We start from the raw sequence: 13,128 nt of genomic DNA on the forward strand, positions 1-13,128 counted from the left end.
AAAATGTCAGTGTCAAGTCGGTCGTCACTAATGGAGATGGAGAATTCCAGGAAGGGGAGCAAGGTGTTTTTTGACATTGTTTTTACCTTTTACCTTTCCCATTTACGAGTGCCTGTTTAGACCTTACTCGACCAATTGCCTTCCTGAGGTGAAGCAATATGACTCTCAGTACATTTCTGCATTTTTGCAAGTTTGAACAAAGGATGTAATAAGATTCGGAGCCTAATGGATAGAACAGAACGCACCTGAGCATCACCTTAAAGGCCAGCAGAACCTATAAGAGGCTGAGGTGTTACGAGAAGTGACAAGATATAGAACTGTCAAATCGCAGGACGTCCATTATCTTGCTCTTCCCCATCTCATGAAGCTTCCTCCTGTGAAGTGATCTATGTCAGACGTTTCCTGCTCCTCGGATTTCAGGTAAGTGAAACCTCACTGACCTCATTTCAGTGAGACGTGGTACATCCTTTAAGAAATGATGGATCTTCTCCAGTTGCTCAGTTTCTGAATCAACGCCCTTATTTACATGGTATCTCACAAGTTTAGCGAGGAACTGAAGAAGGAGGAAGTCAGGACTGCAGATGCTGGAGATGAGATACAAGAGTGTGGTGCTTGAAAAAAAAACACATCAGGTCAGGCAGCATCCAAGGAGCAGGAGAATCGTAGTTTCAGGCATAAGCCTCGATCTGAATGAAGGCCTTATGCCCGAAACCGCGATTCTCCTGCATCTTGGATGCTGCCTGACCTGCAGTGCCTTTCCAGAACTACACTCTGGGCAAAGAACTGAATAGGTCGATGTTGTATCCCTCTATAAGGAGTAATTTAGTCCGTGAATGATAACCTGAACGTAATATTCTGATCATGATACTCCATTAGAACTTCAGAGTAAATATGAAACTCCTTCAAACCTAAATCTAAAAGATTGGATTTCGAATCCTAAGTCTCAAGCTGCATGATTCTCCATGGTCCATATTAAAAGAACACTGGAATGTAAAAGGCGCTGCATTCATGGATGAGTTACTTAATCCCAACTTGCATTAAAACTGTCCAGTGAAACGTAATATGTCCCATGGTCATGTTTTCAGAAACAGAACAGTGTTCACATCTGTGCCAAACGTTTATGACCCTGGAACCTGAAGCATTTCCTGCACAGGTTTCTGTTGAGGGGTCGTTTGGAGGGTAGACATGTGGAGGATGTTTTCTCTGATTGGAAAGTGCAAAAGGAGAGGCCGCTTCTTAAAAGGAGTGTAACGCCCACTCATAAAAGATATGATATATTTAGATATTATTCTCTATGGGTGGGTCATGAGGACTCATTTTCAGAAAAGGTGATAGAAGTGAATTCTTCGAATATTTTTCAAAGGAAGTAAAAATATTACTGCTAAACAACAGGATGAAAGATCATCGGGGATAAACGGGAATGCTACGTTTGGTTTCAAACAGATCAGCCATAGTTTCAGTAAATAGCAAAGCAGACTTGAGGGGACCCACGTTCTATTGCTGTACCTTGTTTCAATACTACCTCTTTCTTGTTGCTGAGAGAATCAGTGCAAAGTGACGTACCACAGTGTCAGATAGCTGAAGCTCCGAGACGGTAAGCCATATTGTTCCCCATTTGACATTGGTCTGATCGACAGAGGAATGTTCTGGGAATCTAAACTGCAGCTTGGAAGGAGGACACCCCAGTTGCAGGTTCACAGGAAAAAGGGATTCCATGAGGGGACGCCCCACAACTTGCCATTAATATACTGTTTTGCATTCGTTGCTTCTCAGTAAACAAGCAATTCGCAAGAAATAAATGTAAATCACGTCCTCCTTTTTATTACTGTAAATCTTCATTGTTATTTACGATATGATTAATGGTGACAATGATAACGCTGTCTAGTCATCTTGGAATAGTTTACATCAAGATTTAACGCAAATGGTCCAGCGGCAAATTACACATATTAAGATTATTTTTAACACTAAGAAAACTTAGAGTAAATAATGACCCGTCTATTGTGTTTCCCATTGTGAGATCCCGATATACTGAGTATTAACCAGAAGGGTTTGGTGTGCATTTACTTGCACGAAATCTGCTAAATCTGTGGAGTACCGTGGGTTCCATAGCACAGCACTGCACTGCAGAGTCAGAAGTAGGTGTATTGCTGATCATGCATTAGGCAATCTGGCCAATGCTGTCAAATGTTGAAGAGAAACGTTCAGGGATGTCTGAATGTATTTTTGAATTCCTTACTACAATATGAATGACATTCCGTGGAGATTGTCCACGTGATTACGACAGCAGTAGATACATTTGATTGCTACTTATTCCTAACATGTCGGTGACTGTGACATTTCTTCCCTCTTCAATCATAATTTCAGGAACCAGCTGTGCCAATGTTGCTTGGTGGCTCCACTCAAATAGAAAACCTGGTCTAATAAACATCATCGTTATCACCAGGACATCGGTTACGATCTCAATGGGAGCAATAACTTTGTCACAATACTCGGAGAGAACGGATATATGCTGGAAAGGAGATACCTACTGTGAAATTATAGCATGTTAAGGAGCAGTGAGAGACAAGAAAGAGGTAGTGCGACGTAATTGCGAAGCATTGCAATCCACACTATTCCCTTTGGAGCAAACATACACATAACTGCCCTCCTGCAGCGGAGTGCAACTAATGACAATCCACATAGAATGGGCAATGTGGTCAGACTGAGAACAGCAAAAAAAAAGCTGATGGCGCTGTAGCCTTTGATGTGCTACTCTGATACCCAATTTCAAAAATGCCTGATACACGTGACCATGGCTTCTGTGGCAGGGAATTATACTCAGGCCCTGGCGATCCAAACACTGAATCTTGACAAAGGCAATGATGTTGACCTCAAGCCTTAAGATCCGAATTGTGTCATTTCTTCATGTGATCTCCCAGTCCCAAGACACCAATTTCTTTGACATTAAAAAAAATCGGTGGAGCACAAGTGACTTCTACAGACAATATGACCTGTTGCTGTGAATTCAGGTTTGAAATGGACATTGAGTTGAAATAGTATCATAAACTGCTGATGTACAACCTTCAATTTCCAAAATCCACGAAAACAACCTCCTAAATTGTCCATAACTTCCTTACATAATTTTGATGTGATGTTTTACCCGTGGTCTGATTGTATTTCTGTTGGTAGTCCGTAACCCATGAAAAATTTGAGTAATTCCTTTCCAATACTTTTACATATGATATTGCTTACTGGAACACCCTTGGGAATCTAGCCGACACATGCATTATCGTGAGCAAATACTGATTCCCACATTTTGTCTTTGGTCGGGGACCCGCACAATCAAAAAAGACACTGGTAATAGGAAATGTTTTGTAAAAGTTTTTAAAATATTTTCATTCGAAATATTTATTTAAAAAGGTTACTCAAATGCACAAATAGATATTAAACGTGCGGGTTTTATTACAAGCTGTGGTTTTTCAATTATCTGACATTTATGACACGCCTGGGAAAAATTCCACTACATCGTTGTGTAGTCCAGGCCAGTAAATCTGTTTCTGCATTTTCGCTTGTGTTTTCGCTATAAGTTCATGTCTCAGTTAGCCATTTATTAACTTCACAGGCCTGATCCTTCCGTCAATTATTTTACAGGAAGTTACAGTATGTGAAAAGGACCTACCATCATTTCAGTGAATACTACCTAGAATTACTTACTGTTCCCTCCGTCATAGTGCGTTGGCTCGTTCTGATAGACATTGTATATGCATATTATCTGTATTTCTATGACATTCCTCTATACCTATATTTAGGACTGATCGCTAATTTCATCAAATACGATTAAAATAACTAGGTTTTCGAGTAATCTAAGTATAAATGCGCATGACAACATTGGTTAAAATTTTCTTACTTTCCAACACAAGCACCAATATGATCAGAAACATGCTAGAGGGTATCTGGCAGTGAATTTCCTAGCATCAGGCTGCAGTTAGGGTTAAAAGAAATCGACAAGTCTTTCAAAAGCATAGAGGAGTTTGATGTGCCTCACTCCAAACGAAATGTTTCGGTATTCTGATTCCTCCAAGCATCTTTGCAATCAATTGAACAGGAAGCACGTGCAGGGTGGACACAGACCTCGAGGTTTAACCTTCGTTCTTTCTAATCCATGTACTCCAAGCACATCTGGGAGCCATCACAATAATTCATTAAGCTTTGAGTCGGCAGTTATTCTGGCTACACCATCCGTTTGCTGATGTCATTTTGACCCGCTTGCATTACTGGCAATTTTGCTGCCACTGTTTCATTGCTGTTATTGTTTGCACAATAGAGAACTCAATTCACAAAAATGTCATCAAAATGTTCATATAGTAATTCCAGGCTCTTCGATGCTACATCAAACAATGTAAACATCAATCTCTTCCGATGCATGCATCAATCACAAGCCATCAATACTAAATTCCAGAATTATGATCTCATAAACAAAACCAGAAATTGTCGCTCAATCAAGATGTCATTTTCGAAGTTGTTGATGCCATTTTTCCTCAGCATGCAGAGATTATAATTGCACAGCAATTACGAAGTGTTGACATCTTCATCGTCAGAAATAAAGACGAAATGAGGAATTTTACAAGGCAAACGGATAAGCAAAAATATTGTAGACAAGCTCCAAATAACACGCAAATATAAAAGGGGTATCTCACTACTAAGTGCCTTTAGAGAACAATAAAACAAGAAATAAAGCACAAAATGAGATGAATGAAATACGTACTTAATGAAGTACGTGTCTTAATAATGTCAGCTTCAGAAAGCTGTGTTGTGCTTACGAACGTATTTCCACATGGATAAAAAGAAAGGACAATGGATTGATGTTTTCACTCGATTAAATTAAGGTAGTGGCAAATTCTAATCTGAATGCTATTGTACAGGAAGATGATTGAAACGTAAGTCTTTTGGGGAACATGACCATCACCTTGAGCATCACTCTTTTCGTTTTCATCGCACAAACCTAATTCAGATCATGAATTTTATTTTGATTTACATTGCAATATGCATTTGGGTTTATGAAGAAAGGTACCGATTGAGAGACGACCAAGTGACGGACATTGTCAGCCAACTCTCTTTGGTACGTCCTGAAACCATCAACTGTCTCTCCAAATAAAAATCAGAGGTGTTTGAAAGGGGGCAAATCAAGTCGCTGAAAGATATAGAGAAAGAAAAAGAAATCAGAAAATAGACATTTAGATTCAACCTGAAATAAATAGACTGAGAAATCACAAACTGAGGGATCCGAAGGTAAGCAAGCAACGCATACCAATAAGGAGAAATTGCAAAAGGATCACAAAAAATGCGACTGGAGAAATAAGCATAAAATGGTTGAAAATAGTGAGCAGAAAACACAATTGCTTCTACAATCTCCAAAAAAACATATGTCTTCTCTCAGTTACTCTACAGATAACGATATTCACCAATACTTCATGCTTTGTCGTGCAGCATAATTTGCACAGAGACAACACAAGAGGACGCCACAGTCACGCATATATCACATTCTCTCAGCTAATAGTCGAGCAGCAAAACATCGCCAGTCTCTTCTTCAGCTTCCCTTTGCTGTCCTCGGTCTGGCCAGATTGCCAACTCAGTTTGTCATTCATTAGATTAGACATGAATTGGGTGAGCGAATGTACTTTTCTTCTGACAATGGGCAATTTGGACGGCACTCTGGAATCACACCGCAATATGCAGAAGCTTCTTTTTCTGCTCCTGACCATTTTGTTATTTCCCAGTAAGTATCTCCTTTCCAGCATATATCCATTCTCTTCGAGTGTTGTGACGAAAGTATCGTTGCAGGTTGGATATGAACGTAGTAAATAGTGACGACCATGATGATTATTGGACGTGGTTTTCGCTTTGTGTGGAACCATCAAGCAACTTTGGAACTGCTGGTCCCTGAAATGATGGTTCAAGTTGGAAGAAGGGTCGCAGTAACCTGCAGCTTCAAAAAAAAGTTGTAATCAAATGTAGATGTACTAAATATGTCTTCATCTTAGACAACCTCTACGGAATGTTATTCATATTTTAGGAAGGAATATAAAAAGAAATCCAAACGTCACTGAATGTTTCTCGTCAACGTTTGAGAGCAGTGTCAACACGACCAAACTGACAATCAACAATACACTTACTTCTGACTCTAGTCTAATTCTGTGCTATGCATCTCACAGTGCATTCAAGATGTAGCAGAATCCCTACACAAATATAAACGCCATTGTATTCAATTATTGCTTAGAAGTGCGAGATATTGCACCAAGCAATTAGAATCGGCAGGCCATTGCCTACCATAAGCTTGGTTAGTGTTAAAATATTCATTTTGTTTTTCATTTATCACGTGCTATGCTACTTCATCACGTGATATAAAATCTTCAAAGAAGACTAATCAACGTTATCATTATCAAAATTAATTACTTCGCAACTAACAACAAAGATTTATAGCAATCAGAGTTTACATTTATTTCATGCGAATTAACTGGTCAAACAGAAGGAATAGATTTTTAGGACGTTGTGGGGTTTATTCCTCATGATACCTCTTTTGCCTGTGACCTGCAATCGGGCCTTCATTTATCTTTGTTGCAGTTTAAATTAAAAGAACACCACCACGGATCAGACCAATTGATAATTGGGAATATCATCCAATGTACTGATTTTAAAAATCGGCGCCCTGGCTGTCTGACACCATGGTGCATTACTGTGCGATGTCTATTTGTAATATGAATGAGGGAACATTGGAACAAGGACCAGGATTAGACTACGTGACACGTAGAGTGTGCTTCCCTTTTAAATAAAATCATGACTGTTCTGATTGCAACCAGACATCGCATTCCAATTTAACCTCTCAGACCTTTCACACTCTTGTTTATCAATAACCTATCTACTTGAGCCTTGTAAACGTTCAAATACACAGCGTCTGACGGTTGTTCAGGATGTGAGTTCAAAAGATTAATAACATCTGAAACCCGCACGTGGAGGAAACATCTGGTATAGTTTAACCCGTAGTGGAAATCTGCATGAAATTGCGAAGGGCAAGATAATGGATGCCCTGCCGGTGTCTTGTCGATTCTCAATACATCCGAAAGTCTTGTGGGCTCTGCTGGCCATGAAGATGATGCTCAAGTGCCTTCCACCAGGTCCACTCGGCTCCTTAACCTATTGCATCCTTTTTCCAAATGTACAAAAATAACAGACAGGGTGTGAAAATTGTTTTCCTGCACATCAGGAAGGTATTTGATAGAATATGGTATAAAGGGACTCTCACAAACGTGAGCGAGTGGGGATGGGGCTGAAACTCTCTGATGAATTCAATTTGAAACAAGTACTCAGTTTTTCCAAGGAGACATTCATTGAACATGAGGTACTGACTAGCACTGATATACTGCTCAGGTAAAAGGTTCCTTTACCACCTTATAAAATTCGATAGCACATTTGATGTTGGTGCCTTATTTTATATTTGTGGCTGCATGCATGAATGCGTCGATACGTATCTGTCACTTGGTCATGACTGTGTCTGAGTGTTTACCAAAGGTTGGCTGCTGGCCACAGGAGGGCACTCTATGATTATTTGTTGAAGATCATTATTTCCCGTCATGTGGTTGTTCGAAAAAAATGAAAATGGGCGGGGTGATAAAGGCTAATCAAACACCACATCCCCGGCTGTTTGAATTTCTCCACTTCCAGATATGGTACGGAGAGTGATTAGTGTCGCAACTTCTGGAGATCAGATGGGAATAATGGGATTAAAACTCTGCCTGGCTCTGGGTATTCTCTTATTCACAGGTTTGTTCAGCTGAATCTACAGACGACATGCCCAAATACACATTGTACACATTCAATCTACAGGGGATTAGCCCTTTCCCATTCTGTCTCTAACCCACTGTGTGTCCGCTTTTTAATTTCAGAGTTGAGTAATGCAGACTCAGTGTCCCAGTCACAACAACGAGTCGAAGCATTAACGGGTGAAGACTCAGCAATAACCTGTAATTACTCGGTATCTGCTGCAACTGCAAGCTACGGCATGTTCTGGTACTACCAGTATTCACAGGAAGCTCCTCGATATCTGCTCAGAGCCGATAGTTTTGGATATAATGAGACCGTTCACGGTTTTGAACGCTTCCATGGAAATCTCAACCGGGACAAAGGCACTTTCCACTTATCAGTGAAAAATGTGAAGCTGACAGACAGTGCCGTGTATTACTGTGCATTTCGACCCACAGTGAATGGGAGTGCCTAGTGCCCTGCACAAAAACTGTGTCAGGTTGACAATCAAGGGCACCAGGAGAGAAAAATACGAACGCATTGGAAAAACAGTGAGATTCATAGGCGGGGTTTAGTGTCGAACATGAAATATCCTAAGTGGTTAAAAACCTTTGGATGTTGAGTAGATGAAATTACTTCTTGGCGACAATGGAAATATGAGGCAATCCTTTTAAAATTTCCACACCGCCACTAAAATGGAGATGATGACATGTTTTACTTCTACGTTAGAGCGTCGTTTCTCTTTGGAATTCATATTTGTCATAAAATTGCTGCTGGGCCATTGAATGTATTCAAGGTGGAATTACACTGAAAATTGATTTATGAGGGAGAAATGTATTCTGGGACCAGACACGGAAGAAGAGCTGAGGTCACAATCAGAGCAGCTGTGATATTCTGAAATGGTGAAGGGGGGTCAAAGGGATGAATGACATACTGCTGCGCCTTTCCGACTTCTATAGAACTTTGGTGTGAGTAAGCTTTTTTTAAAATTTCTAAAACGTCTGGATCATGTTCCATCAAAAGTCTGCAATCTTTTGAAAGTGATGTAATTCTAAAGCATGACTAGGGACATTGGATTTCAAACCTCTGGGGTCACAGTAGAGACTGGTAGAAGTTATGAACTTTCCACAGCAAGGTGGCTCCATGTGTAAGACTCCACAGTTTGGAGGAGCATGACGAATTTTCATTTCCTTCCTGGTCTTTTCACTGTAATGCTTAATTGAGCACCTTTGCTGCAGACGTTGACTTAGACCTGAGTATTTAATAAATTTTGCATTACTTCCTGTTTCAGTTTACCTACAGAGAGCTATTTGCTTCCTTGAGGACGTAGCCATTAAGCTTGAAATGGAATTGAAATGAACCAAGACAGAAACATAATGTCTGATAGTTTGAGACTGAACAAGGGGGTGAGAAAACCATAACGATATCAGGAAAATGACTGGAGACATTCAACTGCAATTCACCATGAACTAACTTCGAGTCATATATTGTTGAGGTAAGAAAAACCAGTCAATCGGAACAAGGAAAAGAATCCTCAATTGCCTCGGAATTGAAGCCTATTTTTGATCTGGGCTCAGTCACGTCAAAATAAATCAAGAAATGAATGGTTTACTCTCGAGCATTATCCACGTATTCCATATATATCTTGCTGCTGATGATAATGGCTGTGCTAACTGTTTAGTTTGAGTTAATTAGGTCAAAATGCATTTCATCAGTTGCATGGCTGATGTTTGACACCTTATACTTTTTTAGAGGAAGGTGTTGCCTAAATTCGCTTTCCTGGAATCTACGTTTCAGGAAGGTCAGACTAGGTTCTGAAATATCTTTACCCAACAAAATACAGTACATCATCAGCCAAATTGTCCATTCAGTTTCCTGTGGAAACTCCGAGATATTTACTGAGAAGTTTCGACAATGAACAGGGCGATCGGTCTCCAGATTGCTCACACAGGATTTCTGCTACTCTTGAAAAAGAAAACAAAACATGTTCTTTAAACATCGCTTCTGCGCGTGTCTCTTACGCTGTTGTATATTACTGTGTGCTGACCCCATACTGACAGGAAGTCACTGGAACTCTGGACAAAAACCGACAAAGCAATCATACTCTACCCCACCCCCAATGCACACATACAAACAGATCTATGAGCACTATTGTAAGCTCTTAATACATTCAAATGCAAACTACAAAGATCAGCTGTTGAGAATGATTTCCTTCTGAACTTCAACTTTGTGTTCTGCCCTAAATCCCTCCTTAGTTTGGGTTTAAGTGTTGTTCGTACTTGGCAAGCAATATTCTTAATGGCGAGCTAGGGCACTGTTACGATAAGCTATCACAAATCATTGATTGAGATTAAAGACTGTCTCCGGTAAACGCCCCATAATTAGATTAAGAACCTATTTTACTTATATTCAGTACATCAGAAGAGGAGCCATTGCATTGTCTTTGAATTTCATTCTCAATGATTTTGAAAGGTTAGTGTGTCTTCGAGGAAAAATATATATTTGCGATTTGTGCTGCGCAATGAATGCTTGGTGGCGAATCATGGTCTAATTAAGTCGTGGAAACATTCGAAGTGAACAGCTCTCTGATATCAAGGCAGGAGAACGAAATGCCTTGAGCTTATTGGATGCTGCCTGGCGACGCTTATGTGAAAGAACCAGTCGGCAGTAAGACCGGATATGACAGAATATCAACTGTTAAAGTCCCTTAACTTCATTTCGGATTGTTCAATCCCACCACAGAGCAGAGATAATTCAGTTCCAGTTCCCACTGTTCAAACTTACCATTTGCTTGGCAAACATGTTGTGTGTTACATTTTATGCATTGATGACATGTGCAGCATTCTTAACTGGTATGTACAAGAAGTTGAAAATGTTGCTGATAATTGAGAATGTCAATACATGGTGACCTTCCATGTAACTACTGTTTCCTCTGTAGGTGCGATGTATTTTCGCATCTTGTTGACATTATTTGGTTAACACGTGAATGTGAAGCTTAATTTTTGTTGCTTTTCAATTTTGCTTCAGGTGTTAATTGTGCAGACTGGATTTCAGAAGAGCTGACTGCAACAAAAGTATTCGAAGGAAACTCAGTGACCATTAATTTCAGATACTCGACCAAATTGACGTCATATTCCTTACAGCTGTATCGTCAGTACCACGCAAAAGCTCTCACGTTCTTGATATCCATCCCAAACTATGGAGATCCTTTCAGAGCAGACGGAGTGGGGACTCGATTTTCATCGTCTCTGGATACTTCGAACAGCCAAGGCAATTTCACCATTAGTGAGCTGCAGCTGTCTGACAGCGCGGTGTATTACTGCGGACTGAAAGACACAGTGACAGGACCCAGAGGGAGCCTCGTACAAAAACTCTGCCACAATGCAACGAAGCCGCACTGAATGGTGGGTGAGCAGAGAGAAGGAAAGGGGCGTCCGGCATAAGGTTGCAGAGAAACATTTACTTCCAAAATATTATTCTAACAAAACCACAAAATTAAAACATATCCAAATATTTCATAATCTAAGAGTAAACAGTCCACCATTGGGGCAGGTTTCCTCTGCCTCTTATATCGAATACATTCTGACAATCCATGGAGGTGATTCGGGAATGTCTCCTTTCTGGTTATATCGATTAAAACCTTTGCGACAAGAAAGTTTCCCAAAATATCTGACCTGATTTTGTTTTTCAATCAGCAATGAATATTTCAAAGCAGCAGGATTGCACCGTGGGATGGATTAAAAAAAATACATTTTTCTCATAAGACGCCTGAACCAATGAGTTCAAATTTCTAAAACCTCTACTGATATTCGATAACATGAATACTTTCATATTTTTTCAATTAGATGCTTTGATTGATTCGATTTTCTAACCAAGTATTGCAAGAACAGAGAATGCCTGTTCTTATTGATCAGTCATGAAATTATGCGGCTAAGATACAACTCATTCGGTCCAAGTCGTCCATAACCATCTGAAACTGATGTCTTCACGTTCATCAGAGATTGTTCCATACCCTTCGAAATCTTTCCTATTCATGTGGCTGCCTAAATGTCTTTGAGATTTTGTGAGTGCACCTGCATCTACCACTTTTTTGACTATTATTTCCATGTGCACATCACGCTTTGTATGAAAACGCTGCCCCTCAGGTCCCCTCAAATCGTTCCTCCCTCAGCTTAAAAGTATGTACTGCAGGTTGAACTCGTCTACCCAGGGGAAAAGAAGTTTGCTTTTCAGCTTATACACGTCCCTCATGATTTTACAAACCTCTAAATGTTCGCCTTTCCGCCATCTACCTTCCAGGGGAAAAGTGTATCAGCCTATCCAGCCTCTCCTTGTACCTCACATTCATTAGTACTCGGGATATACTTGTAAACCTTTTCTGCTGATACTTTCGCTACTTACCTTCACATCGTATCCCGAAAATCTTCACTTTCTAATGCATATTATTGTGAGTTTTAAATCTTTAAAATGTGTACTTCAATGTTGAGATATGCTCGATCAGGTTCGCCCGATAACTCAGAGTCTCCTCACCTGGCCGGCTGCTGTCCATATTACATCATGGTATTTCATAAATGTGATAGATTACGTTCCAGTCTTTCTCCATTGGAGATTGAATGAATACAGCTAGTGACAAGCCAGTCTCAGAGATTGTATTCTCAGTGAAAATGAGCAGTGAAATCCACAGCTCCCCAAATACACAGGAGCCAATTCGGACCGTCTCATATTCAGTTCAATAATCAAAATTATTATTCCGTATGAGCGATATTGGTGTGTTTTTCAACAGATTGTCGCCAAGCATTACCTCAGAAGAATGTAACTAAGTGTCACGATGTAACCGCTGTGATAAACAGCCCTCAACAGTTAACAGCTGTTCGCCAGAGAATGCAGTAGACATTGCATAAGACTCACTCGTTTCCAACAGTGTGAGGCTCGTTGCACAGTAATAAACCGCGGTGTCAGACAGCACCAGCTTTGAGATGGTGAATCGGTACTTCTCTGTCTGCTGGACTGTATCAGAAAAGCAGTTCCGAGCGAAAACCGTCACCTTTTCAGCAACACCGCTCGTGTGCCTCTGGATTGTGAACTTCAGCCGTCTGCCCGGGTACCAGAACAAGTAATAATCATTACTCGTAGGTGCAGTTTAAAGAGATTTCTTATCCCTCTGTCTGTGTGAGCGAGATCTGCCGCTGGCTTACAGAATCTGCTTTGTTCAAATCTGGAACAAAAGCTAAGAGAAAGCAGAAATCGATTATTAAATGTACGAGTGAACTAAACCAAATTCGCAGCACTTCCTTAAAATAGAACCAAGAGCAAAAAAAAAAACACTCATTCTCTCGTCAGGCTCATGTCCAT

This window comes from Chiloscyllium punctatum, chromosome 36 (genome assembly GCF_047496795.1).
Source record: "Chiloscyllium punctatum isolate Juve2018m chromosome 36, sChiPun1.3, whole genome shotgun sequence".
In the NCBI taxonomy this organism is placed as follows: Eukaryota; Metazoa; Chordata; class Chondrichthyes; order Orectolobiformes; family Hemiscylliidae; genus Chiloscyllium; species Chiloscyllium punctatum.